The 24,929-nt window shown below is 43.2% G+C and overlaps 1 protein-coding gene across 5 annotated transcripts in view; it reads left to right on the top strand.

Moving 5' to 3' along the window:
• The window catches only part of LDB2 (LIM domain binding 2), a 229,033-nt gene that overhangs the window by 32,005 nt on the left and 172,099 nt on the right, over window positions 1-24,929 (top strand). The window lies entirely within an intron of this gene.

Consider the following 24,929-nt stretch of genomic DNA (forward strand, 5'->3'; position numbering starts at 1 on the left):
TTCATCACCTTGTTGTCGAATTTCCTCCGTTAATTTGGCTATTTCTGCATATTCCATAACCTTGTGCTGCTACTCTTCTACTGTTGGCAATTGTTGCTGTTTCCACACCCGAGCCAGCAGTAGCCTCGCCGCTGTTGTTGCGTATAGGAACAGTTTCTGGTCTTTCTTATCAATATCCTCTCCCACCATTCCCAACAAGAATGCCTCTGGCTTTTTCAAAAATGTATACCGAAAGATCTTCTTTAGTTCATTGAATATACTTTCCCAATAAATTTTCACCTTGTCACATGACCACCACATGTGAAAGAAACTACCTTTTTTTACCCCACACTTCCAGCAATTCTTGTTTCCTGTTTTATACATCTTTGTCTATTTAATTGGCGTGAGGTACCATCTATACATCATTTTTAACAGATTTTCTTTTAACAATGTACATGCTGTAAATTTTAGTCCAGTGTTCCATAATTTTATCCACTTCTCATATTTAATGTTGTGGCCAATATCCATTGCCCATTTGATCATGACACTCTTAATTTCTTCATCTTTTGTGTGCCATTCTAATAGAAATTCATAAACCTTAGACAGTATTTTGTTATTGTTTTGTATTACTGCAATTTCTAATATTGATTTTATTTGTTCAAAACCTCTTGTTTTTTGTCTTTTAAGAAAATGTCGTTCATTTGGTGGTATTCCATCCAACTTGATAGTTTATCTTTTAATTCCTCATAAGGCCTGATCTTAATTACGTTATTTTCTTCGAACAGCATGTCTCTATATGTTAACTATTCTCCTTTCATATTTAATGTTTTCACTGAGAAGGCTTCTTGGGGTGACAGCCACCATGGTGTCTTCCTTTCAAACCATTTCCCCTATTTTTCAGCATGCAAGGAGCTCTCCCAACAACTAGCAGCCTGATCTTATGCATGTTTACTGAGAAGTAAGTCCCATGTTGCCTGCCGCTACCTGCTGTGAGGTCAAGGCATTGTACCCTAACTACAATAAAACACCCATCACAAGCATTAAGAAATATTTATCTTGCTGTCCTGGCCTACTGTCTCGCCAGGTTAGAACTAGGAGATGTCAGCCTTGTGTATGGTTGCTCCATGTGATGAGTTAACTTGAGCCATCATTTATTCCCACGTTCTGGGCTAGCCACACCCATCAACGCTCCAATATGGTCAGGGAAAGCTACAAAAGACCTCCTTTTGTGTTGGGCCTTTCTCTGGGCTACAGTAGTCTAGAGACTGGCTTTGTATTGGCTTCTGGCTTGATGAATAGGGTCCTAGTTCCCAGCTCTGACATGTTTTCTAACAGAGTGGCATTGATGGGACTTAACTCACAACCACTAGGTTAGGCTGAAGGAACCCAAGTCGTCCAGAGACTGGGAGAAATGAAGGAAGTGGAACTGAATGACCAGCTTAACAATTATTTAATCGTTTAAGCAATTATTTAAGCATGTTTAGAGGCACCTTTCTTTAGTGGGTCTAAAAGCTTTCTAAACAAAAAACCTGCTCAAGCATTATCTTGTTGCACTGGTAGTATCTAGCAGGCAGACAATATTATTTTTAGTATGTGTAAAATTTCAGAATGTAAATATGATTCTTCTTTGGCTATCAATTACAGTATATTGACCCAAGTTGTGGTTTTCAATATACAGTAGTCACAAGATTATTATATTATTATTTTAAAAAAACATAACTTTACTTGCGGACCCTTTTCTTGTAATAGAGAGAATGGAGCTTGCTATCTTGTTCAAAACTCAATTTAATCTTGGTGTTCTATAAATAAGGGACAATAATGTGAGATGAGTCCCACTGGTTTTCTTGATAGTAAGAGCCAAAGTATACATTACACTAATACATGAGTCATGTCCCACTGGTTGTTGTTTTTTTATTATAGATTTTCTTGGTTTACAAAAGTACATGCCTTGTCTCTTTTTTCAAGTTGTACAGTCTTTTCTACAGATGAGCTACATTTGTTATGAGACATAATAGGAGTGTTGAGTACAGTATAAGGTCAGGAAGAAGAGGAAGGGAAAGAAGGGGTGGTATTGAAATTGATATTTTTTTACAGTGTACATGTGGGGTTTTGTGTCAGCGTTAATTAGATAGGTTCTCTTTCTATTTGCTTGTTTCCTTCGTAGTGAGGGAGGTTGGGGGCCCAGGGTATGGTTGGTTGTCTGGTTGGCTGCAATGGGGCTTGTTGGGGGTGGGGCTTGTTGGGTCATGTAAGCCAGATTGATTCATATGCTGTTGGTGGGTTCTTCTTGTTGTCTTGTTGGGCTATGTATGTGATAAAGGGGAGCCACACTGGGGTGAAGGTATCCTCTTCTATTTGTCCCTGTGTTAGTTTCAGTTTATTGGTTAGCCTTTCTAGTAAGGCTGTTTCCCATATGATATGGTACCACTGGTCCATGTTCACCCCTGACAGGTCTCTCCAGTGTCTGGCTATGATGCTTCTGGCTGCTGAGAGTAGGTGGGCTATAAGCTCTGTATAGTGTGAGTGGTCATTATATACAAACTACAGTGGTACCTCGGGTTACATACGCTTCAGGTTACAGACTCTGCTAACCCAGAAATAGTACCTCGGGTTAAGAACTTTGCTTCAGGATGAGAACAGAAATCGTGCTCTGGCAGTGCGGTGGCAGCAGGAGGCCCCATTAGCTAAAGTGGTGCTTCAGGTTAAGAACAGACCTCAGGAACGAATTAAGTACTTAACCCGAGGTACTACTGTATACATTACACTAGGACATGAGTCATGGTAGCTAGATGGCAACTTTTGTACAGGAAGAAACACTTCCAGAGGAGGCAGTTGAGTGTGGAGACTGTCAGGAATTCAGCCTACACTTGAGTAGGACCCTGGCAGAGACACATGCCTGACTGGCATGTTCCCTCTCTCCTGGTCGATCATTCAGGAGCTTCAAAAGCTTTCATCAGCCCAAACATCACAGTGACTGATGCCAACTGACACCGGCACACTTAGGTATCCGCAGAGTTTGCGCATCATGCACGTGACAGACCTCAGCATTTTGGCTAATCTACTTTATTTACATATAAATACACACGGAGCACTGCAACATGGCTCCCTCTCTCTCTAGCATCAAAGAGAAAAAGAACAAAGGACAATAGTCCCACTTCACAGAACACAGTAACACAAACATCCTGGTCTCCGTCACTTCCCACTCTGTGGAGTCAAAACACATACCGTCATGTGAAAGACAAAATCCCATGACTGCAATCATAGACCAGGAATTCTAACAGACACATGAGAGGAGAGCGCTTGATTTCTGCCCACCTACTATGTACCTGCTCCAAAATGATGCTTTGAAGACATGAGTTGAAGCTAGAGTGAGGGGAGGAGAGGCTCTTGGGAGAGCAACTCTGAACAGGGCAACAAAGGGTAGGGAAAGGGTTAAGTGCCCCTTTCCTCTCTGTTGCTTAATTCTGCTCTCAACTCCCAACCACCCCTTTGGGAAGCATCCTTTGCTGTGCAAAAAAAGGCAGTGTGCTTACCACTCTTGGATGTCGTTTGGCTGAAAGTGTGCAGTCTTACTCCCTGAACCAATTACTGTGGTACCCCGGGTAAAGAACTTAATTCGTTCTGGAGGTCTGTTCTTAACCTGAAACTGTTCTTAACCTGAGGTACCACTTTAGCTAATGGGGCCTCCTGCTGCTGCCGCATGATTTCTGTTCTCATCCTGAAGCAAAGTTCTTAACCCGAGGTACTATTTCTGGGTTAGCGGAGTCTGTAACCTGAAGCGTCTGTAATCCGAGGTACCACTGTACCTGAAAGATGCCTGAAAGCAGAACACAGAGATATGGATGCCAATATGGTCCCATCAGCCTCAACCAGGATAGCCAATGGTCAGGGATGATGGGAGTTGTAGCCAGGTAATATCAGAAAAGCAGGTGCATGTTCTGTGCCACTGAAGTGAAGAAATGCCAGCTGAAGCAAGTGCTGCCTCCTGCCTTCAGCTTTCAGCGTAGAAGTCATCAAAGTAAACCTGTTTTATTTAGACATCTGGAAAATGTACTTTGACAAAGATCCACCTGATGACTGTCAGTGTCTTTTATAAAGAGATTTTCAAATCAAAGATTCTTTAAAATCGTCGGTGTAAATCATACCATCTTTATGACAGACTTTTCCTTCTCCCAAGCTGCGGTTTGGATTGTTTAGTCACAATATTTGCATCTATACAAATGAATTTCTTACCATCAGTACAAGTGAGTGGTTTGGGATTGCTAATTTTAAAAGCTGCTCAAAGAGGTGGACCATAACTTTGTCCTGTCTCTTTGTACATATGTTCACATATATTTTATGTCCTCTGTGGTTTTTTGTTTATTTTGAGCTATCTTGTGATAAAGCACCAAACTTTGCACACATTTTGCTTTCAACTTCCATACTGGGATAAAGCAGATGTCTTCAGCTTCTTCAGAATGGGATCACATCTCTGATATTAGACATAGAATTCCCAACCCCGGTATACTGCTAATAGACATTTGCTGAGGATAAACAGTGAGATGCGGGAACAGACTTCTCCCTCCCTTTTGCTTTTCGCAATTGATGGCAAATACATAGTGGCTTGGGAATAATGAATATGCCTGTTTCGTATCAGAAAGGCAAACTGAAAGCATTTCACTAGGAAAATACGTACTGCGTTGCTACAATGTCAGTGATTAGAATGATTTTCCCCTCTCTTAAAATTAGTACGGTTGTGTGTTAACAGTATAATACTCTTTTGTTTCCCTGGTACTTCTCTAATTTTATTTTTTAATTATTTAAAAAACGAATCAGAAGTGTTTAACTAGGGAACAACATACACACTTTGATAAGATGACCAGAAAGGGATTATTTTTTCCTCTGCCAGCCTGGCTCAGAAACTGGGAATGAGCTGGACTGGGCAGCAAAGTGTTTGAAGAGAAGGTGTAGAAGGAGAGCTTCAAGTTTCTATCACCTGCACTCCCAATTTTAATGCAAATATTAGACTCTACCCACCACTCTGGTTTAGTCCTTGATCACGTACCAGTTTTATGCATTTTTATGTCCACATGATATACACATTTAATAAATAAGCAGGTCTTTGGAAAAAAAATTGGCAGATGCCATGACTCTGGGTGCCCATAGGCCAAAATGGTTGATGCCAGTGCCTGAGCCAGGTTTTCGGCCTTTTGAGTTTTAAGAGATGCTGCCTCCTAAAACTTGCATTGTGTTTAGAGTCCTAAGGTGAGCTGCTGGATCCCTTTCAGCTATATGCATTTTTGGCATTTGTTCCCAAAGATCCCCTTAGCTTAAAGCCTTTAAACTTTATTATCAACAGAAGAGGATCTTGTAAATGTTGTCGTCTTATCTATCTTACCCTCTTCCCTCTCTGAGGAGGAACAAGTAATGCTGTGAACATCATCTACAAGAGAACAGGGCTGCCAAATCTCAGCTGTTATATTTAGTTTGCCGAATATTAGTAGCTTAAATAAGAAGCATTAAAGGAAAGAATAGCACTGTGCCCACAATTACAGATTCTCAACTGGACAGTCAAGAAATCCTCTACTGAAATCCAAATCCTAGCCACATGATAGAAAACTATGTGGAATGAGCTTTGTGGAGAGGACAACATTAGCTAAAATTTCCAGTACAAAGCTGTATTGCATGGTTCCCCTTTATCACAAACACAGCCCAGCAAGACAACAACAAAAACCCACTGAAAGCATACAAATCAATCTGGCCAACTTGACCCAACAATTCTCCCTCCCCCCCAAGCACACGCAAAAAAATCTCACTGCAGCCAACTAAATACAACCAACTATGCCCTGGCCCAGGCATAAGCAAACTCGGCCCTCCAGATGTTTTGGGACTACAACTCCCATCATCCCTGACCACTGGTCCTGCTAGCTAGGGATCATGGGAGTTGTAGTCCCAAAACATCTGGAGGTCCGAGGTTGCCTATGCCTGCCCTGACCCCCCCCCAACCTCCCTCAATACCAATGAAATAAAATAAACAAGCAAAAAGAGAACCTACCCACATGATGCTGAATAATAATAATAATAATAATAATAATAATAATAATAATAATAATAATAATTTATACCCCACCCATCTGGCAGGGTTTTCCCAGCCATTCTAGGCGGCTTCCAACAAAATATTAAAATACAGTAGTCCAAACATTGAAAGCTTCCCTAAACAGGGTTGTCTTCAGATGTCTTCCAAAAGACTGGTAGTTATTGTTCTCTTTGACATCTGGTGGGAGGGCATTCCACAGGACGGGTGCCACTACTGAGAATGCCCTCTGCCTGGTTCTCTGTAACTTGGCTTTTCGCAGTGAGGGAACTGCCAGAAGGCCCTCGGTGCTGGACCTCAGTGTCCGGGTAGTATAAAAACCCCACATGCATACCAAGTATAAACCTTGCAAACAGATACTACCTCAGAAGTAATACTTTGCATACTTGTACCTACCTATATTAGGGATGCGGGTGGCGTTGTGGGTTAAACCACACAGCCTAGGACTTGCCGATTAGAAAGTCGGCGGTTCAAAGCCCTGCGACGGGGTGAGCATGAAGTGCAAGTAGATAAATAGGTACCGCTCCGGCGGGAAGGTAAACAGTGTTTCCGTGCACTGCTCTGGTTCACCAGAAGCGGCTTAGTCATGCTGGCCACATGACCCAGAAGCTGTACGCCGGCTCTCTCGGCTAGTAAAGCGAGATGAGCGCTGCAACTCCAGTCGGCCACGACTGGACCTAATGGTCAGGGGCCCCTTTACCTTTACCTACCTATATTATATTTGCACTGTAAAAGAAAACAAAGCCAACTTTTGTAAAGAATCTCTTTCTGGTCACCTGGAGGCAATTTCTACTCACAACGCATAACAAGGCAGGTGGTTGTTTACAAGCATGCATTAGATATCACCTCATAGTACATGAGAAGCAGTCAGCAGCAAGAAATGTTTACCACCTAAGCAATGTGGGCTATTTAATAAGTGGTTTATTTGCCAGGCATAAATAAATTCTGGGTTTTTAATTGTCTTTTCTGGTGAAGTAGCTTGCAGGCTAGTCTGCTTCACATTGTCTCTCTGAGGATAGTCTGGATTGTGGGTGGAGAACTTGTGGTTCTTCAAATTTTGTTGGACTCCAACTCCCATCGGCTCAGCAGCATGGTTAGTGATGATGTGTCAGGGATAGGACTGAGGAGGAATGATGGGGACCGTCTCCCCTTCCTGAACTTCCTGAGAACAGGAGGACAGCATAGATTCACAACAGTGGTTTGCAGAAGGTCGTAGTTCAGAGGCTGCAGAGGGGAGAAGCTGGGAAATATTGGAAGATGGGCAGGAAGAAGAGAGACCGCTGACAGACTCAGTGCCTTTGGAAAGCATTCCAGACCCCCCTTCTCCCAGGACCCGGCGTGCATTGAGAGTAGTAGAACAGAAAGCTCAGAGGCAGAAAGCACAGATCAGCCGGCGCAGGGATGATGTAGAATAGGAGAGACCTGAGGAGATTTCACCCCTCCCATATCCAACAATCTGCTGATGTGCTCTGCTGATTCTCCAGAGAGGAGGGGCGGTTTCTGCTCTCTACTTTCTGCCTCACATCAAAGTGTCGGGGAGAGAGAGACTGAGTGTTAGAGAGAGATCGTGTGTATAGATAAGGTTGCTGCTAAGAGCAACTGCAGACACTCAGTGCAGTTCAGCATTTTCGTTTAGACCTCATTTAGCTCTGTACATAGTTGTGTATTATAGTTGTAGATAGAATAAAGAAGATGTTCTACAGAGCTGCTCTCCGAGTCATTTATGCTCTGCTATACTCTGCTGTGCGACGACTGTCTTCTTGTTGGAGTGAATCTGGTGCTCACAACCCTAAGCTGTGAGTCCACAGCACTTTGACCTGTTCCTGTGCAGAAGGTGGTCTCTGGAAGTGCTACCCAGCTCGCCTAGCCCAGTCGGGGCTGAAGTGGATGAGTCCAGTCAGTGGCACTGGCTCAAGGGCGATGCTGACAAGACCAAGGGGGTGGGACTTTACTCAGAGCAACGCCATTATCTGAGAGGCGCCACCATCTCTCTCTCTCTGTGAATATTGAATAAAATATCATGGTATGAACTTCTTGTTTTCCCATTCCAGCCATGAGGGAGAGGGATCAAATTCCCCGAAGCCTGACATGATGGGAGTTGCTCAACAGTGTATGAAGGGCCCATCCCCAGTATAGGAGGTGAAAAATCTGTTGTGATTGTTTTCAGTCACAGATTCATACCATTGTAGAGTTCAAAGGGACCCTCAGGTTTCCATAGTCCAACCCCATGCAGTGCAGGAATCTCAGCTAAAGCATCCATGGTTCCATCGTTGTCTACCAGCCCAGGCTGCTGGACTGCGAGACTCTTGTTTCATGTCATGCACAGGGCTGTCCCTATATATGTTGGATAAGTACAACTATGTTTGCTTTTGTGGTTTTTTCCCCCAAACTTGTAAAAACCTTACACTAATCCAGTGTTTCCCAACCTTGTGCCTCCAGCTGTTTTTGAACTACAACACCCATCATCCCTGACTAGCAAGACCAGTGGCAAGGGATGATGGGAATTGTAGTCCAAAAACATCTGGAGGCACAAGGTTGGGAAACACTGCACTAATCTTCCCATATCTCGCTGGCTATTTGGATTGAGCTACAAGTCCAATCTAGTTTAATACAATATTTAATCAATCCAAAATTGCGACAAAATGTCAGCATTTCCCCCTCAACGTTCCATTTCCCTCCAGTCCATGTGACTTAATTTGCTTTTCTGAAGTCAAAGGGGGCGGGGGAGCGCTGAGAAAAGAAAATGCACATGTTTAAATGAAACCAGCTTGTTTAACTGTTTACAGCAGCCACAAAATAGCCGGGCAAACTAGATTTCGAATAGCTTAGAACAAAAGCCTCCTCTTAAAACCGCTTGCCGAAAAGCTGAGATTAAATTTTAAACTGCGTTTGCAGAACCCGATCTGTTTGTATGAAGCTGTCTGCAGGAAAATGTTGTGCACCAAGAGAGAGAGGGATTTTAGTGCATGCAATTGATATTGCCCCTTGCATAACAATTTACCTGCGTTTGCTGCTGCTGAATATTCATAATGCACAGTAAGGCTCTTCCAGTGTGAGATGCCATCAAGCCCTCTAGCGTTTCGTCAGGGTAGATAAGTCTCTCTCTCTCTTTTTTCTGATTACCCCTTAGCATGATGAACTAATATCACAGTCCTGTTCTTCAGTTACGCAGAACCATCTCTAACAGAACCATCTCTAAATCCCTTGGCACTGACCAGCCCAAGAGATGCCATAGAAAATAACGACAGCAATACCTTGCATTTATACAGTACCTCCCAATGTTCCAAGTACTTCACATACATTATCTTGTATTACAACAACCGTACATTAGTCCCATATTGCAAATGCCAGATTGAGAGAGAATAGCTTGTCTGAGGCCACCTAGTGATAAATGATATCACCAAGACACAAATAACCATAGCTGTCAACGTTTTCCTTTTTTTAAGGGAAATTCCCTTATCCCGAATAGGATTCCTCGCAAGAAAAGGGAAAAATTGACAGCTATGCATATAACTGGGTACAGAAAAAGGAATATTACTGACTTCTCATGCTCACCTGAAATAAGGGGTAAGCATCGACTCCCAAATCCGGAAGTTTGTTCGTCTCCGCTACAAAAGGTGAAGGCAGCGTTAAAAATTAGCCAGGCACCAGCTGCATTTTGCACCTGGCTGATGACCACTTGTGACCGGGTGAAGATGCCAGGGCGCCAGGATGAGACCTGACATCTCTACCATCTGGAGGTACACGGCTGGGGATCATTGGTTCTGGACTGTTTTCACACACTGAGACTACATCCTGTAGAATTCTATGCGTTTTATTTTATCTGCAAAATCAGAATAGATTTCAGGAACCAAAATGCTTTTTCTGTGCAGCCTGGCCAGGAGCAGTGAACGATGTTATAGTTGACTGCTGTCGCTTGTCTTCACTCCCCCACCCCACCCCACCCCACCGCCCTGCTCACAGTTGTGAAGAATATTCTTGGTCTGTATCACCATTAAGAAACATAGGTAGAAATAGGACAATATATATGTGGCCTGTCCCTGGATCAAGTGACTTCTCTTCTTTAAGTTCTCAAAGTTCTGAACCTAATTCACCATTGTCCTCTGAACCAGCCGGATGTTTAACTGAGAATCAATCATCCATCGTTTGAAAAATAAGACTTCAGAGCTGCCTTGCCGAAAAATGGCAGCTAGATGACTAGACATTCCATTCTTGCGTCTGTAACTTTGGCTTAAGGAGCCATTTGGCACCTAGCTTATACACCTGATCCCTGTGGCATCAAAGCCCCCAGCGTAATATGGACATGTAACAACTATGATTCTATATGTTGAATATTTGTGTATGTTGGTGTAAGAGCAGGACAGCAAATCTGCACCCACATTCTTGCATAGTGCAGGTGAAGCACAACGCCATAACTTTTCCCAGAGCTGGAACGATAAAGGCCTCTGCTGGAATACGAGGGCAGTCAATAGAATCTCCTTACTCCTGCAAGTCAAGGAGGGGTTGATGAATTAGTTTCAGACAAACAAGCATACAGGAAATCATAGGATGCGGAAAACCCATAGGCCGAATACTTCTTTCTTTTTTCTTTGATAGGGTTCCTACTTTGTGCATATTTGTTTGGGCAGCGCCGTGAACTCCTGCATCTCTAAATGCACAAGTGCTACTGCTGTTTGAATAAATTGCTTCTCCAAAGCAAAATTCCTGCTGGTTGCTGCTACCGCCTAATTATGAGGGTTGTGTTAAGTTTCAGGCTGATGGCTAGTGAAAAGTGGCAATAAATCCTCGCTGCCTGGCTTGCTGTCCCCCATCAACCTCTGAGCAAGCTACCACAGTATTTGGCTCTCCACCTACCATTTTGGAAGCATGCCTAATTATTCAATTCTGAAAAACATTAGTTAATCTAATGTACATAGTTTTAAGTAGTGCCTATGTTTTGAGACCCATTATTCCATTATGCAAGTACATGGTTCTGTCACTCCTTCCTAGAAACATTGTGTGTGCGTGTGTAAGATTGAAGCAATGGCACTTGGCCTTTTTTCCAGCTAGTTTTCTTCTTCATTGCTAGCACCACTTCAGCCATTAAGGGATCAACCAATACGATGATTACCAGATGCACCGCGCCTCTTTCCTTTTATCTCAGATGAGAAAAAGAAAGTATCAGGAATCACGTTGCACTAGTCTGGCCGCTGAGCATGTATACAGCTGCCTGCCACTTTCTCTGATCTACAGACCCACTCCCCCACCCCACCCCCTGGCGTTTCCCAGTTAAGGGCTTAGCAGAGGCCAGCTAAATTACATCACTGAAGAAAGCTACAAGCAGAAAACATGCAAATGCAGTTCTTCCCCTCATCTGGCAAAAGCCTTGCATTTATAAGCCTGATTACATAACCACGGAAAAGGTGAACAAGACAGGCTAACATGCAGATGGGATCTCTGGCAGGGGAGGTTCTTTAGTAGAGGAAAGAGGTGGACGCGGCTGTGCATTTAGGAAGAAATTATTGTTCTCTGGCTTTGAGAGAGGGAGGCGGGAATTCCAGCAGTAAAGGAAAGCACATAACCTGACGGAAGCAGAATTCAGGCTGGCGCTGGCGCAAAGACTGTAGCACATGATGTCTTGACTGGACACAGGAAACCTGTGAATAGGCCGAGAATTTTATAGTTACTGTTACGGAAATTAGGGGAGGGGCACATCTTTAAATATTATGCCTGAATGTATCCTTTCAACTTGACAGCTCAGGGAAGTTACCTGGCTTTAAAAATAATATAAAATCAACTCCTTTGCCAGTTTCCTTCATTCCAAAGCTATTTTCTCCTTGAAAAAGGACTCCAGGAAGTTCCCAGAGGTGACAATTGCTGAGCTGATCGTTGGCCAAGGAAAGCCTAATCCCATCCCCAAACTGATCGTTGGCCAAGGAAAGCCTAATCCCATCCCCAAACTTGCCAAGGGGCCAGACATGTAAAGGAAGTTCCATTGTACTTTGAGTGGTGGGACTTCAGAGGTGTTTGCCTATGCTAATCTTATACCTGGGTCTTGCCCTGACATGTCTGCTTATGCTAATCTTATACCAAGGACTTGTCTCGACATATTTGCCAAGGTTAAACTAGTGTAACCCCTGTCTACCCCTCCCCTTTTGTGACATGTCAGTGATGTAGCAATGATGGAGCAATGATGCTGTATGAACTGTATTCTGGGATATGGTGGGAAAGTTTTAAAAGTCTTTGTCACCCCATCCTCGGAGTTCAAAATTCCTCTTTGAACCTGCTGCGCAATAAACTTTGATCTACAGCTATTTGCTCCAGTTGGTGGCTGGACTCCTTCCTTTATTCCGTGGGCTCTGCCGGACGAGCTAGGTGACTGAGCAGCCTCACACCTAGATTTTTCAGTAACATTTACGATCACACGCACCTTGTTTGGTTTTTTTTGTTTGTTTTGCAGATGATAAGACAATATATTTTATAACAAGCAGTTTCCAGGCTGGTGCGTGTGAACCAACGGATGAGAAAAAACACAGAGAAATATACGCATGTGAAGTTGTTCTCATACATGCCCATTTTTTTTTTTAATTTAAAAATTTATTTATACATGCCCATTAATGTGTGTGGATGTTTGTGGGTTGCCCTCACTGAGTGACAGCAATAAATAGTAAACACTGCTACAAACTTCCAAATGCATGCTGTGTGTATGTAACTATTTTAGAGCAGCCTTCTGGTTTCTGTGAAGAAATTGTGGCATTGCTTCTTTGAACTATCCAATGCATGTGTTTACTCAGAATTAAGTTCCACTGGAGCTTCCTTCCAACCAAATATGGACAGGGTTGCGGCCTTTGTAGTCCATGCCCCCTATTTATATAAAAGCCAGCTTCTGTCTTCTAGCAAAAGGGTGTGTTCTGTGTTCTAGCTCAGTGGTGGAATTGTGCTTTGCAGGTCTACAAGTGCGGGAGAATGAGGTAGTAGCATGTGGATTGCTGAATTATTATTATTATTTTACTATGCTCCTACCTTTTAAACTCCCTGCAAGTAGAAAGTCAACAAAGCAGGCCGAGGGAAGGATGCTTTTTTAGAAAAACACGGGAAGCATTCAAAAATGGGGGGGGGGGGAGCTAGCTTAATAAATAATAATCCCTGGAAAATAGGGGCAATTGGAGGGTCTGTGCCCCCAAGCCTCTTCTGCCTGAGGCAGCTGCCTTACTCTAGCCCAGTTTGCACGTCACAGTAAACCATAGTTAAAGGTAAAGGGACCCCAGACCATTAGGTCCAGTCGTGGCCGACTCTGGGGTTGCGGCGCTCATCTTGCTTTACTTGCTGAGGGAGCCAACGTACAGCTTCTGGGTCGTGTGGCCAGCATGACTAAGCCACTTCTGGCGAACCAGAGCAGTGCACGGAAACGCCGTTTACCTTCCTGCCGGAGCGGTACCTTTTTATCTGCTTGCACTTTGACGTGCTTTCAAACTGCTAGGTTGGCAGGAGCAGGGACCAAGCAATGGGAGCTCACCCCGTTGCAGGGATTCGAATCGCTGACCTTCTGATCAGCAAGTCCTAGGCTCTGTGGTTTAACCCACATCGCCGCCCACGTCTCTACGCTTTGTTATAAATCTGCCTTTCTTGATTGTTTATCTCCTCCCTGGTTATGATCCCTGGTTTAGTGTTATACTCTAACTGTGGCTTTTCACTCCAGTATACCAGGAAGCAAAGAAGAAACTTTGGTTACAGACCATGGTTTGTTGGGGGCTAAACATGTTATGTACTGAAGTTCTCGCCCTGGGCCAGCAGGGGGATACTGTAGATAGTTCAGGTCCACATATGCAAATAAGGGATCGGAAGTGACGTTCAGTGATTGGGTAGTTACAGAAAATGGTTACTGTTGCATTCTAGTGGAGCTCTATATAAGCAGGAAAATACCTCGTAGTACAGACGACACCTATATCAGACACCTCTTAGCTGACAAAGAGCCCGAAATTAACAGGCCTGTGGCAAAGTACTGTTACATTGCAACAAGAATAAGACGAGCAATGATGTCAACAACGGAGTTCAAATTGTAAACATCGAAGGAACGATAATAAACAGTAGTGACACCTGAATTGAATTCTTAAAACCTTAAAAGTCAAAACCTGGTCATAAATATAAGCACCAATTCTGTGAATTGGCCATATTTCCACTGTTATTTGTAGCACAATACTACTTATAATGTCATATATTTTTTTATAAATTGCTTTCTGGTCATTGACTGTATTAAAGATATTTGATTTTTGCAGGCTGGCTGAACCCTTCAGTTCAGTTCTGTTCTGGCCTGTGAATAAACAAGAGCTGTTTGAAGAATCGCTGTGTCGTCTGATATGTTCACCCACAACTTAACAAAACAACCCACTGTCCTTAGTTTGGGCATGATTCTGAGCCAGGGATCTTGGTGTGTACCCTTCCAGCACGAGTGGGGAGGAGCAAAGTGGCTGAGAATGACACATTCGGGGGAAACTATTATTTCTTACCTCTCCTTTATTGTGGCATGTGAACAAGGCTTCAAATGGAAGTGGCCCATTCACACCTTAACACTCTTTCAGCTTCTGCCTTCTGGAAGAAGGTACAGGGTTATAAAGACTAGGACTAGCCGTCTGAGAAACAGTTTCTACCCAAATGCGATTTTGGTTTTAAACAGAGTGTAAGGAGTCTCTATGGGAGTATATTGTATTTTAAAATGTGGTATCAGAGTTTTTAGGGGGCTAACCAGGTTGGGATAGCTGGGATAGCTGGGTTGTTGGTTTTTGAATGTTTTATGTAGATTTTTCAATTTCGTTGTTCTGTATGGGACAATGACAATAAAGATTATTGTATCGTATCAACACAGTAGAACACTAGCATTTAATTCTTCTGCATGTATACACTCAGCCTAAAGCATTGTACTTGAGGCTGCAGCAGGACCACAGCTTTTTCATCATCCCATCCCAAGTTCTACTAACAATGCAATTAATAGGCTCTCCACCCTGCACTTATCACAGTGGAAAACCTCTCTGGTTCCTAATGTCAATCAATCTGTTAAGATAGAGGGGCTGGAGATCTCTGTGAAATTTAATTGTTCAATGAGTTCCAGGGACCTTTGTGCCTTTTATGATCACAACCTTGATATTTTTTGTTTCACTTGTGGATACTTTTAGTCCTAGCTTTTACAAAAATTACCCATACTGGTAATTAATTTCTATTTCTAAATTAATTTCTAATTGCTCAAAATGTTTTGATACTGTGTTAAGTCTGACTGCAATTCTCTGTTAGATGTGCTGCTTGATTTTTTTTATCCCCTCTCTTAAATCTGTTTCAGGTTTTGTTTTTCTCCTAAAATTTAAATAAAGCCAGATTGCAAAGGTTATTAAAACATTCAAATATAACTTTGAACACCTGAGTGCCAAATCGTAACCTGTCGTTTTGTGTTTTGGAAGCCTGGTTTTCCTCTTTTGTGTCAGCAAAATGTGAAACTAAACTACCAGTGGCGATGAGCTTGCCTGCTTTAATGCTTTCTCATCACGATAATTTCACTTGGCTAATTGAAATGCTTCCCTCATACAGTCTCTGTAGAGTGGAAGACTGATGAACTCTCAAAACTCTAACTACGAGTTCAAATGCAACCCTGCAAAGCCAGTGTGGTTGTAGTGTTTGGAGCACTGGACTAAGATCTGGGAAACCAAGGTTCAAATCTCCACTTAGCCTTGAAGTTCACTGCGTGACCCAGGCACATTCTCTAAGCCTAACTTACCTCACAGGGTTGTTGTGAGCATAAAATGGAGAGGTGGAGAACCATTTATGTGAACTTGAGCTCCTTGGAGAAAATGTCATAAAAAATAAATAAGCCCTACAGATAGGAGTAAAATACAGTCGTACCTTGGTTTTCGAACAGCTTAGTTCTCAAACATTTTGGCTCCCGAATGCCGCAAACCCAGAAGTGACTGTTCCGGTTTACGAACCATTTTTGGAAGCCGAACTTCCAACAGGGCTTCTGCATCTTCCGATTGGCTGCAGGAGCTTCCAGCAGCCAATCAGACGCCTCACTTTGGTTTTCGAACGTTTTGAAAGTCGGACAGACTTCTGGAACGGATTCTCTTTGACTTCCAAAATACGACTGTAATGGAATTTGCTCCTTAGTAAGTGTCACCCCAAATAACCTCTTCATTAAAAAAAAAGCACTTCAGTTTTTCTTCAGAGACACATACACCAAAACTATACAACTATACAAGTCTTGTGTTAATTTTTGGTAATTGGTTTAAAGAATAAAATGAGGATTCCCTGGATGCCTAGATCCAGGTTTGGGGGCAAGTGGTCTTGGGTGAAAGAGCCCCAGCAGAGATTAGAACCACAAAACACGCAGCAAAGTATAGCATGGAAATATAGGCTTCTAGATCTCAAACATTAAAAGCTTCCCTAAACAGGGCTGCCTTCAGATGTCTTCTAAAAGTCTGGTAGTTGTTTTTCTCTTGGACATCTGGTGGGAGGGCGTTCCACAGGGCGGGTACCACTACTGAGAAGGCCCTCTGCCTGGTTCCCTGTACATACTCAAATTTCTGCTGTAAACTGCTCCTCCCATGATGTATGTATAATATGTTGGGAGGCAGCCTCTCTTTTTCATTATTATTCCATAAACATACTGGACAACACATGACAATTAAAAACTATACAGGGTACAGGGGACATGTGAATGGAATTACAGTGGCGCCTCGCAAGACGAAATTAATTCGTTCCACAAGTTCTTTCATCTTGTGAGTTTTTCGTCTTGCGAAGCACGGTTTCCCATAGGAATGCATTGAAAATCAATCAATGCGTTCCTATGGAAACCGCCTTCAGACCAGGTCCGGGGACAGTCTGTCCCCCGACCTCTTCTGAAGGCTGGGGGGGCAGGGGCGGACAAGGGCTTTTCTTCCCACCCCCAGCATTTAAAAAAAAACCCGGGACAGCAGAGGACTTATCCGCTGTCCCGAGGTTTTTTAAAATGCTGGCAGGTGACAGCGCTGCCGCCCGCCAGCATTTTAAGATCGCCCCGGACAGCCTCCACTGTCCCGGGGTTTTTTAAAATGCTGGTGGGCGGCAGCGAAGGCTTCGCTGCCGCCCGCCAGCATTTTAAGATCACCCCGGACAGCCTCCGCTGTCCCGGGGTTTTTTTAAATGCTGGCGGCGGCAGCGAAGCCTTCGCTGCCGCCCGCCAGCATTCTAAAAAACCCCGGGACATTCTCCGCTGTCCCGGGGCGATTTAAAAGCCCCCGGGAAGGCAGGCAGGGGGGACAAAGACTTTTGCCCCCCCGCCAGCCTTCAGAAGAGGTCCTGGACCTCTTCTGCAGGCTGGCGGGGGGCAAAAGTCTTTGCTCCCCCCCCGCCTGCCTTCAAAAGCCGCCGGGGAGAGCGGAGAATCGCAGCGCGTTTTTCCGCTCTCCCGGGAAGGCAGGCAGGGGGGAGCAAAGACTTTTGCCCCCCGCCGGCCTTCAGAAGAGGTCGAGGACCTCTTCTGAAGGCCGGCATGGGGCGAAAGTCTTTGCTCCCCCCCGCCTGCCTTCAAAAGCCGTCGGGGCATTTTAAGATCGCCCCGGGACAGCGGAGTCTTCCGCTGTCCCGGGGCGATTTTAAAGTGTTGGCGGGCGGCAGCGCTGCCGTCCGCCAGCATTTTAAAAACGCCCAGGACATTCTCCGCTGTCCCGGGGCGATTTAAAAGCCCCCGGGAAGGCAGGCAGGAGGGACAAAGACTTTTGCCCCCCCGCCAGCCTTCAGAAGAGGTCCTGGACCTCTTCTGAAGGCCGGCGGGGGGCGAAAGTCTTTGCTCCTCCCCGCCTGCCTTCAAAAGCCGTCCGGGATAGCGGGAAGCGCTTCCCTGCTATACCGGACCGCTTTTAAAATGCTGGCGGTGGGGAGCAAAGCCTTTCGGCCCCCGCTGGCCTTCCTGGACCTCTTCTGAAGTCCGGAGGGGGGGGGAAGGCTTTGCTCCCCACCGCCAGCATTTAAAAGAGGTCCCCGGAGATTTCCCTATGGGCTTTCTTCTTGCGAAGCAAGAAATTTGTCTAGCGAAGCGACGCAAAAACCGAAAAACCCTTTCGTCTTGCGGGTTTTTCGTCTTGCGAGGCATTCGTCTTGCGGGGCACCACTGTATATAATTATAAAATGACATGATACGCAATTGCACTGTACAGGGTACCTTTTAATAACCTAAGATAATGAAAAGGGAATCCAACTCTGTCACTAAGCAAACCGCAAGTGTAGGTAATTTTGCATAGGTTTGCAAGCATAAACTTGTCTGATTGCCTATGGTGACGAAAAATCAGTTCCAGGAAAACCAGAGGATAGGCTGGAGAATAGGTGGTCCTTGTTTTCTTCTTTTTTTCTCCATTAATGTGCCACTGCTATGTCCTGGCTGGTATTCTAGCCAACCTTTTTGCATTCCTAGCAACTCTGATGAATTTATTTCCGAAGTTGGCTCTGACTATCACGGTATACCGCATTTTTCACTCTATAAGATGCCCCAGACCATAAGATGCACCTAGTTTTTGGAGGAGGAAAACAAGAAAAAATATATATTCTGAATCCCAGAAGCCAGAACAGCAAGAGGGATCGCTGCGCAGTCTGTATTCGCTCCATAAGACGCACACACATTTCCCTTTACTTTTTAGGAGGGAAAAAGTGCATCTTATAGACCGAAAAATACGGTATGTCTCTGGTGAACATTTTGAATTGCTGTCAATGTTTAATAACATTTACAATCGCACGGAATCAGAGGAAGCTGCCATTGAACAACAAAACCAGTCTTTCTCCTTGATTTCCAGTGCCCCCCGCCCCCCGCAAAATCTCGTGGTCCTTTCATCCTGACAGAAGTGTCACTTTGTCTGGTTTCGGAGTTCAGGGTCTAAAGCTCTGTTTTATTTTGCTGCTTGTTTGATTTAATCTCATCCTTCCCCTCTTCGAGGACACAGAACGCTGAACACAAAAGGGATGTGTGGAATCTCTAATTGTACTATTAGCCTGAATACAAAACACCAGAAAACTGTATTAAAGTGCAGCTAAATTGAAAGCTAAATATTGAATGGAACAGAGCCGATTAGGGTGCAAATATTCTATTTTCTCATTAATTGCGCTTTGCTATTAAAAATTCTTGAGTAATTAATCAACCTCGTAACCTTAAAAAGGAGAGCGAACGTATTACTGTATGTTATTAATAATTAGCTTATGACTGGATCACATTTTATGAAATTGGAACTGTAACTACTGCCTCTCAGCGGGGGGTTCTGTATAAATAAAACCGTGCGGTGTTGACGAAGCGGGTGCCGAGATGTTTCTGCAAATCCTAATCATACTGGAAGGTTTTTGTTTAAATAAATAAAAAATGTTATCAATTAAGCCATTGCAGGAAGGAAATGGAAATCAAGCTTGGGCATATGTATTCTGGAGATCCTGAAGAGTTTGCTGAAAAGCATTAATCTGCTTTTGTCTTCTTTGATCCCCTAGACATTGGCCCACTGTTATTGACGTATTTATGAGTATCTATTTGGCTTTGGTTTGAGGTCATCATCATCATTTTTAATTTGTATACCGTCTTTCTATCTTACAGTACTCAAGGCGGTTTACACGCTGGGCAGCTTATAGAATATATAAAACATATTTTTGTTTGTTATTATGATACGTATTTTTGCATCTTTATATTGTAAAGTGCCCTGTTATCTTCAGATGAAGGGTGATACAGAAATTTAACAACAACAACAACAATTTCACTACAGCAGAAAACCACAAAGCCTACTTATAATTGCCTTCTTGTGTGCTTTTTAAAAAAGAAGATGCACGTGTCCTGTCAGTACCCAACTGCCATAATAAAATCAACAAATTAGAAGGCAAGGAGAACACAATAAATACCAAATTTGCTCATATTCAAAATCGGATGGGCAAGGGGATGGACTACTCCAATCCAAATTGGATGGGCAAAATGTGGGTTAACAGCTAAACGGTGCTCAGATATGGACAAGTCTGTAGACAAAAGGAATAGCTGGTGCCATGCTCTTTCGATTGCAATTATTCGTATGTGTTTAATAGATTTAAAAAAAAACCCCAAAATATTTTTTAGTTCTATGAAAGTTTGTTTTTTAAATTATTGTATTTTCTATGTCTTTAGTGGTTCTTATTTTTATCTGCAAGCCACCTTGAGTGTCTGTCAGGGAAAAAGGCAGGGTATAAATAAATATACAATAAGAAAAAGGCAAGAGATGGCTGTGCTGTGTCAGCTCTCCTAGTTCTCCTGTGTTTTTGGTTTTTTAAAATATTTTTTATAGATTTTCTTTTCTCATAACAAACGTTCAGTGTCATCATTTAACATCCATTTTCTAATTTCCTCCTCCCCGTTGACTTCCCCACACTTCCATTTCTGGTTTATTAGACCAAATGTTACATTCTGCTGTTTATACATCATATTCTATTATTGCTAATTATATTTCTTGTTCTCTGTAAATAAAGTTGTAAATGTTTGTTTAAATCCTGCTAACGAGTCCATTTTGTTTTGTTTTGTTTCTGCAAGTGTGTTGTAAAAGGTTCCCATTCTTTTCCAAGGTCACTATTGTCCTTTTCACACAGTTTGCCTGCTAACTAGTCCTCCTGTGTTTGATAAGATAGTCAGCTGTTGTGCAGCTGGCCTTGTGGCTTGGGCTTCTTGGGCCTTAAACATGCAGGGAAATTATTTAACTAGGAAGCCATGCAGCCATGTGCATTGAGACTTTTCAATTGATTGCAGGTGAGTAGTGGTGACGGTTCTCTACTGAGAGATTGGTTAAAGCTCTATTTTGGAAGAGTTTCATTTGGAAAGTGAGCCCAGCAGCCGCTCATTTAGACCATGAACTGTTTGTCGATACTGACAATTAGTGAAGTAAAGATCCCATTGACCGCACAACAAGAATCGATAGGCGTTGTACTTGTTAAGTTATTTACCGCAGAGTGTATTAAAGCTTGTAGATTTCCCATAAATCCTTTAAATCTCCCCTGCCAAGTGTGACCCTAAATGCCTCCATGGCATACACATTTATGGTTGGGCATGATTGATAGGGTTTTAGTAGACCAGGAGCTCCCAGATCCTGACCTCTATTTGAGGAATGCTACTTTTTCAATAAGGGACGGGAATGGCGCTCTGGTCTAATCCACTGAGCCTCTTGGGCTTGCCAATCAGAAGGTCGGTGGTTTGAATCCCCGTGACAGGGTGAGCTCCCATTGTTCGGTCCCTGCTCCTGCCAACCTAGCAGTTCAAAAGCACGCCAGAGTGCAAGTAGATAAATAGGTACTGCTCCAGCAGGAAGGTAAACGGCATTTCCATGCGCTGCTCTGGTTCGCCAGAAGCGGCTTAGACATGCTGGCCACATTACCCGGAAAAACTGTCTGTGGACAAACGCTGGCTCCCTCAGCCAGTAAAGCAAGATGAGTGCTGCAACCCCAGAGTCGTCTGCGACTGGACTTAACGGCCAGGGGTTCTTTACCTTACTTTTTCAATAGGCCAAGCTAAGCAGTTGGCTCCTTACCTCTCTCACCCTGACCGAGCCACTGTGATCCATGCGACGGTCACCTCCAGGCTTGAATATTGTAACTCACTCTACGTGGGGCTGCCCTTGAAGCTGACCGAGAAACTCCAGCGGGTAAGACTTCTTACAGGATCCTCGCCATGGGATCACATTCACCCAGTGCTATACCAGCTGCACTGGCTCCCGGTGGAGTACAGGGTCAGGTTTAAGGGGCTGGTTTTAACCTTTAAAGACCTATACGGCTTAGGACCCTCATACCTACGGGACCACCTCTCCTGGTATGTCCCACAGAGGACCTTATGGTCTTCAAACAAAAACATCTTGGAGATCCCGGGCCACAGGGAGGTTAGGCTGGCCTTGACCAGAGCCAGGGCTTTTTCGGCCGTGACCCCGATCTGGTGGAACGCTCTGTCACAAGACTAGGGCCCTGTGGGACTCGACATCTTTCCACAGGGCCTGCAAGATGGAGCTGTTCTGCCAGGCCTTTGGCCAAGGCAAAGTCTGACCCTGTTTCTCCTTCTGTAATCCTCATAGAACTCTAGCCCAATGGTTGCCATTAATTTGATTCTGAATTGATTCTAGAATGTATTTTACTTAATTGACTGTGCGATTTTATGTACACTGTGCTATTTTTACTTGTTGTTAGCCACTCTGAGCCCGGCTTTGGCCAGGGAGGGTGGGATACAAATTAAAAATTATTATTATTATTATTATTATTATCATCATCATCATCATCATCTTGCTGTTAGTGTCAAACTGGTGGCAAAGGACATTGTGTGTGTGTGTGATTGGGTTTTGGTTTTATATTTTGATTTTGTCCTGTGAACTGCCCTGAAACCTCTGGGTATAGGGAGGTATATGAATTCAATATAAAAGAAAGAAAGAAAGAAAGAAAGAAAGAAAGAAAGAAAGAAAGAAAGAAAGAAAGAAAGAAAGAAAGAAAGAAAGAAAGAAGTATTTGCCATGGGTTGTATTCAGCAGTGTCCCATTCATGAACAGCTCTTTTATCTAGGGAAGACTTCCGCAAATGGAAGTCGGGGAAGCTGTCGGGGAATTTGCAAATTTGCAAAGGGGAATTTGTGAAAAACATTTCCTTGCCCTGTTTGTTTTCATGGAAGCCTCTGCTGAATGAAGGAACCTTCCATCAATGGAAGAGAAAACAAGCGAACACAACCTGACACATGTCCCGGTTATATAGACCGTGATGAGTGAGATTTTGAATGAAAAAACCTGAGCTTTTAGACCAGTCCAAATCCAAGAGTCCATCCCACTGGCTTTCAATAATTCTATACGGTAAATACGGTAGATTTTGTTCTCTTGGGTTTTTCTTTCACGTGGCATCAAGAGATACTGGAATTCTTTTTTTGCAGAAAGTCCCAATGCACACTTGAAACTCCCATTAAGTCCTGGATTTATTATAATTTCCTCTAACGTCTACTTGGTTTCACAAAATGAATTCATTTATGCCAACCTTATTTCCCGTAGTTGTTGAAAATGTTTGGATTAGAATCGTCAACATCAGTTCTGGCTGTTTGATGTTGCAAACCTCAAAGTTATTCTTATGAGTATAGAAGCAAGTGCATGGCTATTTTCCTAGAAAAAATAATACACTATAGACAGTTTTATAATTTCTTTATCAATATAGTAAAGTTAGTAAACAAAAGTTTGCAAACAAAATTTTCAGAGTACCAGAAATTTATATGCTGTTGCTCCTTAGAGACAAACTATGATGGCATGGATTTTTGTAGGTTCTTACCTCGTTAGATTAATGGAAAATGTATGAAATATTGTGTTATTTTTTCTAATAACAGTTCCTAAAAATTCAGCAGAGGGTAGTTTAAAAGTGCTAAGGAACAATAACACACTTTCTAAAAAGCCTGAAAGAATAAGGAGGTATTCCCTTCATGCCTTAAAGGTGACAACTTGGGTGCTGGGCATGCCTGTCTGGAGATGGAATTCTACAGCCAGGGTGCCACCACTGAAAAGTCTTCCTCTTCACTGGCCACCCAGCTCATTGCTGCTCTGTGACCTGTCAAACTGCAAGTCTACATTCAAGTAGCTTTCTTACACACGAGAGCATTCCAAACCATGACCCTCCACTCCAGTTCAAGGTGGTATAGTACACTCTCAGACTATACAACTTTTCCTATTTTCCAGGGACAGTTCCAGATTTACAGACACTGTCCCAGTTTCTGATTTGATCCCAGAATGTCCCATTTTTCCTTAGGACACCCCTATTTTCATCAGAGAAATATTAGAGAGTATGGAGTTATCAGACGTATCCATTCTTAAGGAAATCAGCCCTGAGTGCTCACTGGAAGGACAGATCGTGAAGCTGAGGCTCCAATACTTTGGCCACCTCATGAGAAGAGAAGACTCCCTGGAAAAGACCCTGATGTTGGGAAAGATGGAGGGCACAAGGAGAAGGGGACGACAGAGGACGAGATGGTTGGACAGTGTTCTCGAATCTACCAGCACGAGTTTGACCAAACTGCGGGAGGCAGTGAAAGACAGGAGTGCCTGGTGTGCTCTGGTCCATGGGGTCACGAAGAGTCGGACACGACTAAACGATTAAACAACAACAACAATGGAGTTATCAGACCCCCAAGCCATCTGAAGGCAGCCTTGTATAGGGATTTTTTTTTCAAAAAAAATGTTGTATAAGTTGGAAACTGCCCAGAGTGGCTCTGGCAACCCAGTCAGATGGGCAAGGTATAAATAGTAAAATTGTTGTTGTTACTATTATTATTATTACTACTACGGAACAGGACGTCCCTGTTTTCATCAGAGGAATGTTGGAGGGGAGCTGGTGTAATTTGTGAATTAGCTAATGAATTAATTTCTGCAAGGTAGTATACTTCTTTTTTCTTTTCATTTTTACTACAACGTTAATCAATCTGTTCCTCAGGATAGAGTGCATTTTTCTCCAAGGTTGTATTTTTAAAAAAGTACTATTTGGAAATCCGCATTTTAAAAACCATGTATAAACAAAAAGGTGTTAAAAGTGCTAATGAACACAAGGCAGATGCTGTTTCATACTATGTTAGCTCCTAAGGTTAAAGCTTTGCCTCATTTAAATTAACAGAAGGGTTTGGGTTTTTTTGTTTTTTTTAAAAAAGGCTATTTACTTCACAACAGCTAACACTGCATTTCCAAATAGCAGCCCTTCCTGGAATTCCCCCACCCTCCCCTTTTCTATGCAGACACCAAGTAATGGTCCTCTTCTATCTCAATAGTTTATCATGGGTCTCTCAGCACACAATAAGAGATTCTTCCGTCTGTGTTTGGGGTTGCAAACTGAGAAGGGAGATAAGGAAAAGCAGTCGGAATGAAATCTTCCCAACAAGTGAAGAACAGCCATTTCTGAA

This window comes from Podarcis melisellensis (genome assembly GCF_964234715.1).
Source record: "Podarcis melisellensis genome assembly, chromosome: 9".
NCBI lineage: Eukaryota > Metazoa > Chordata > Lepidosauria > Squamata > Lacertidae > Podarcis > Podarcis melisellensis.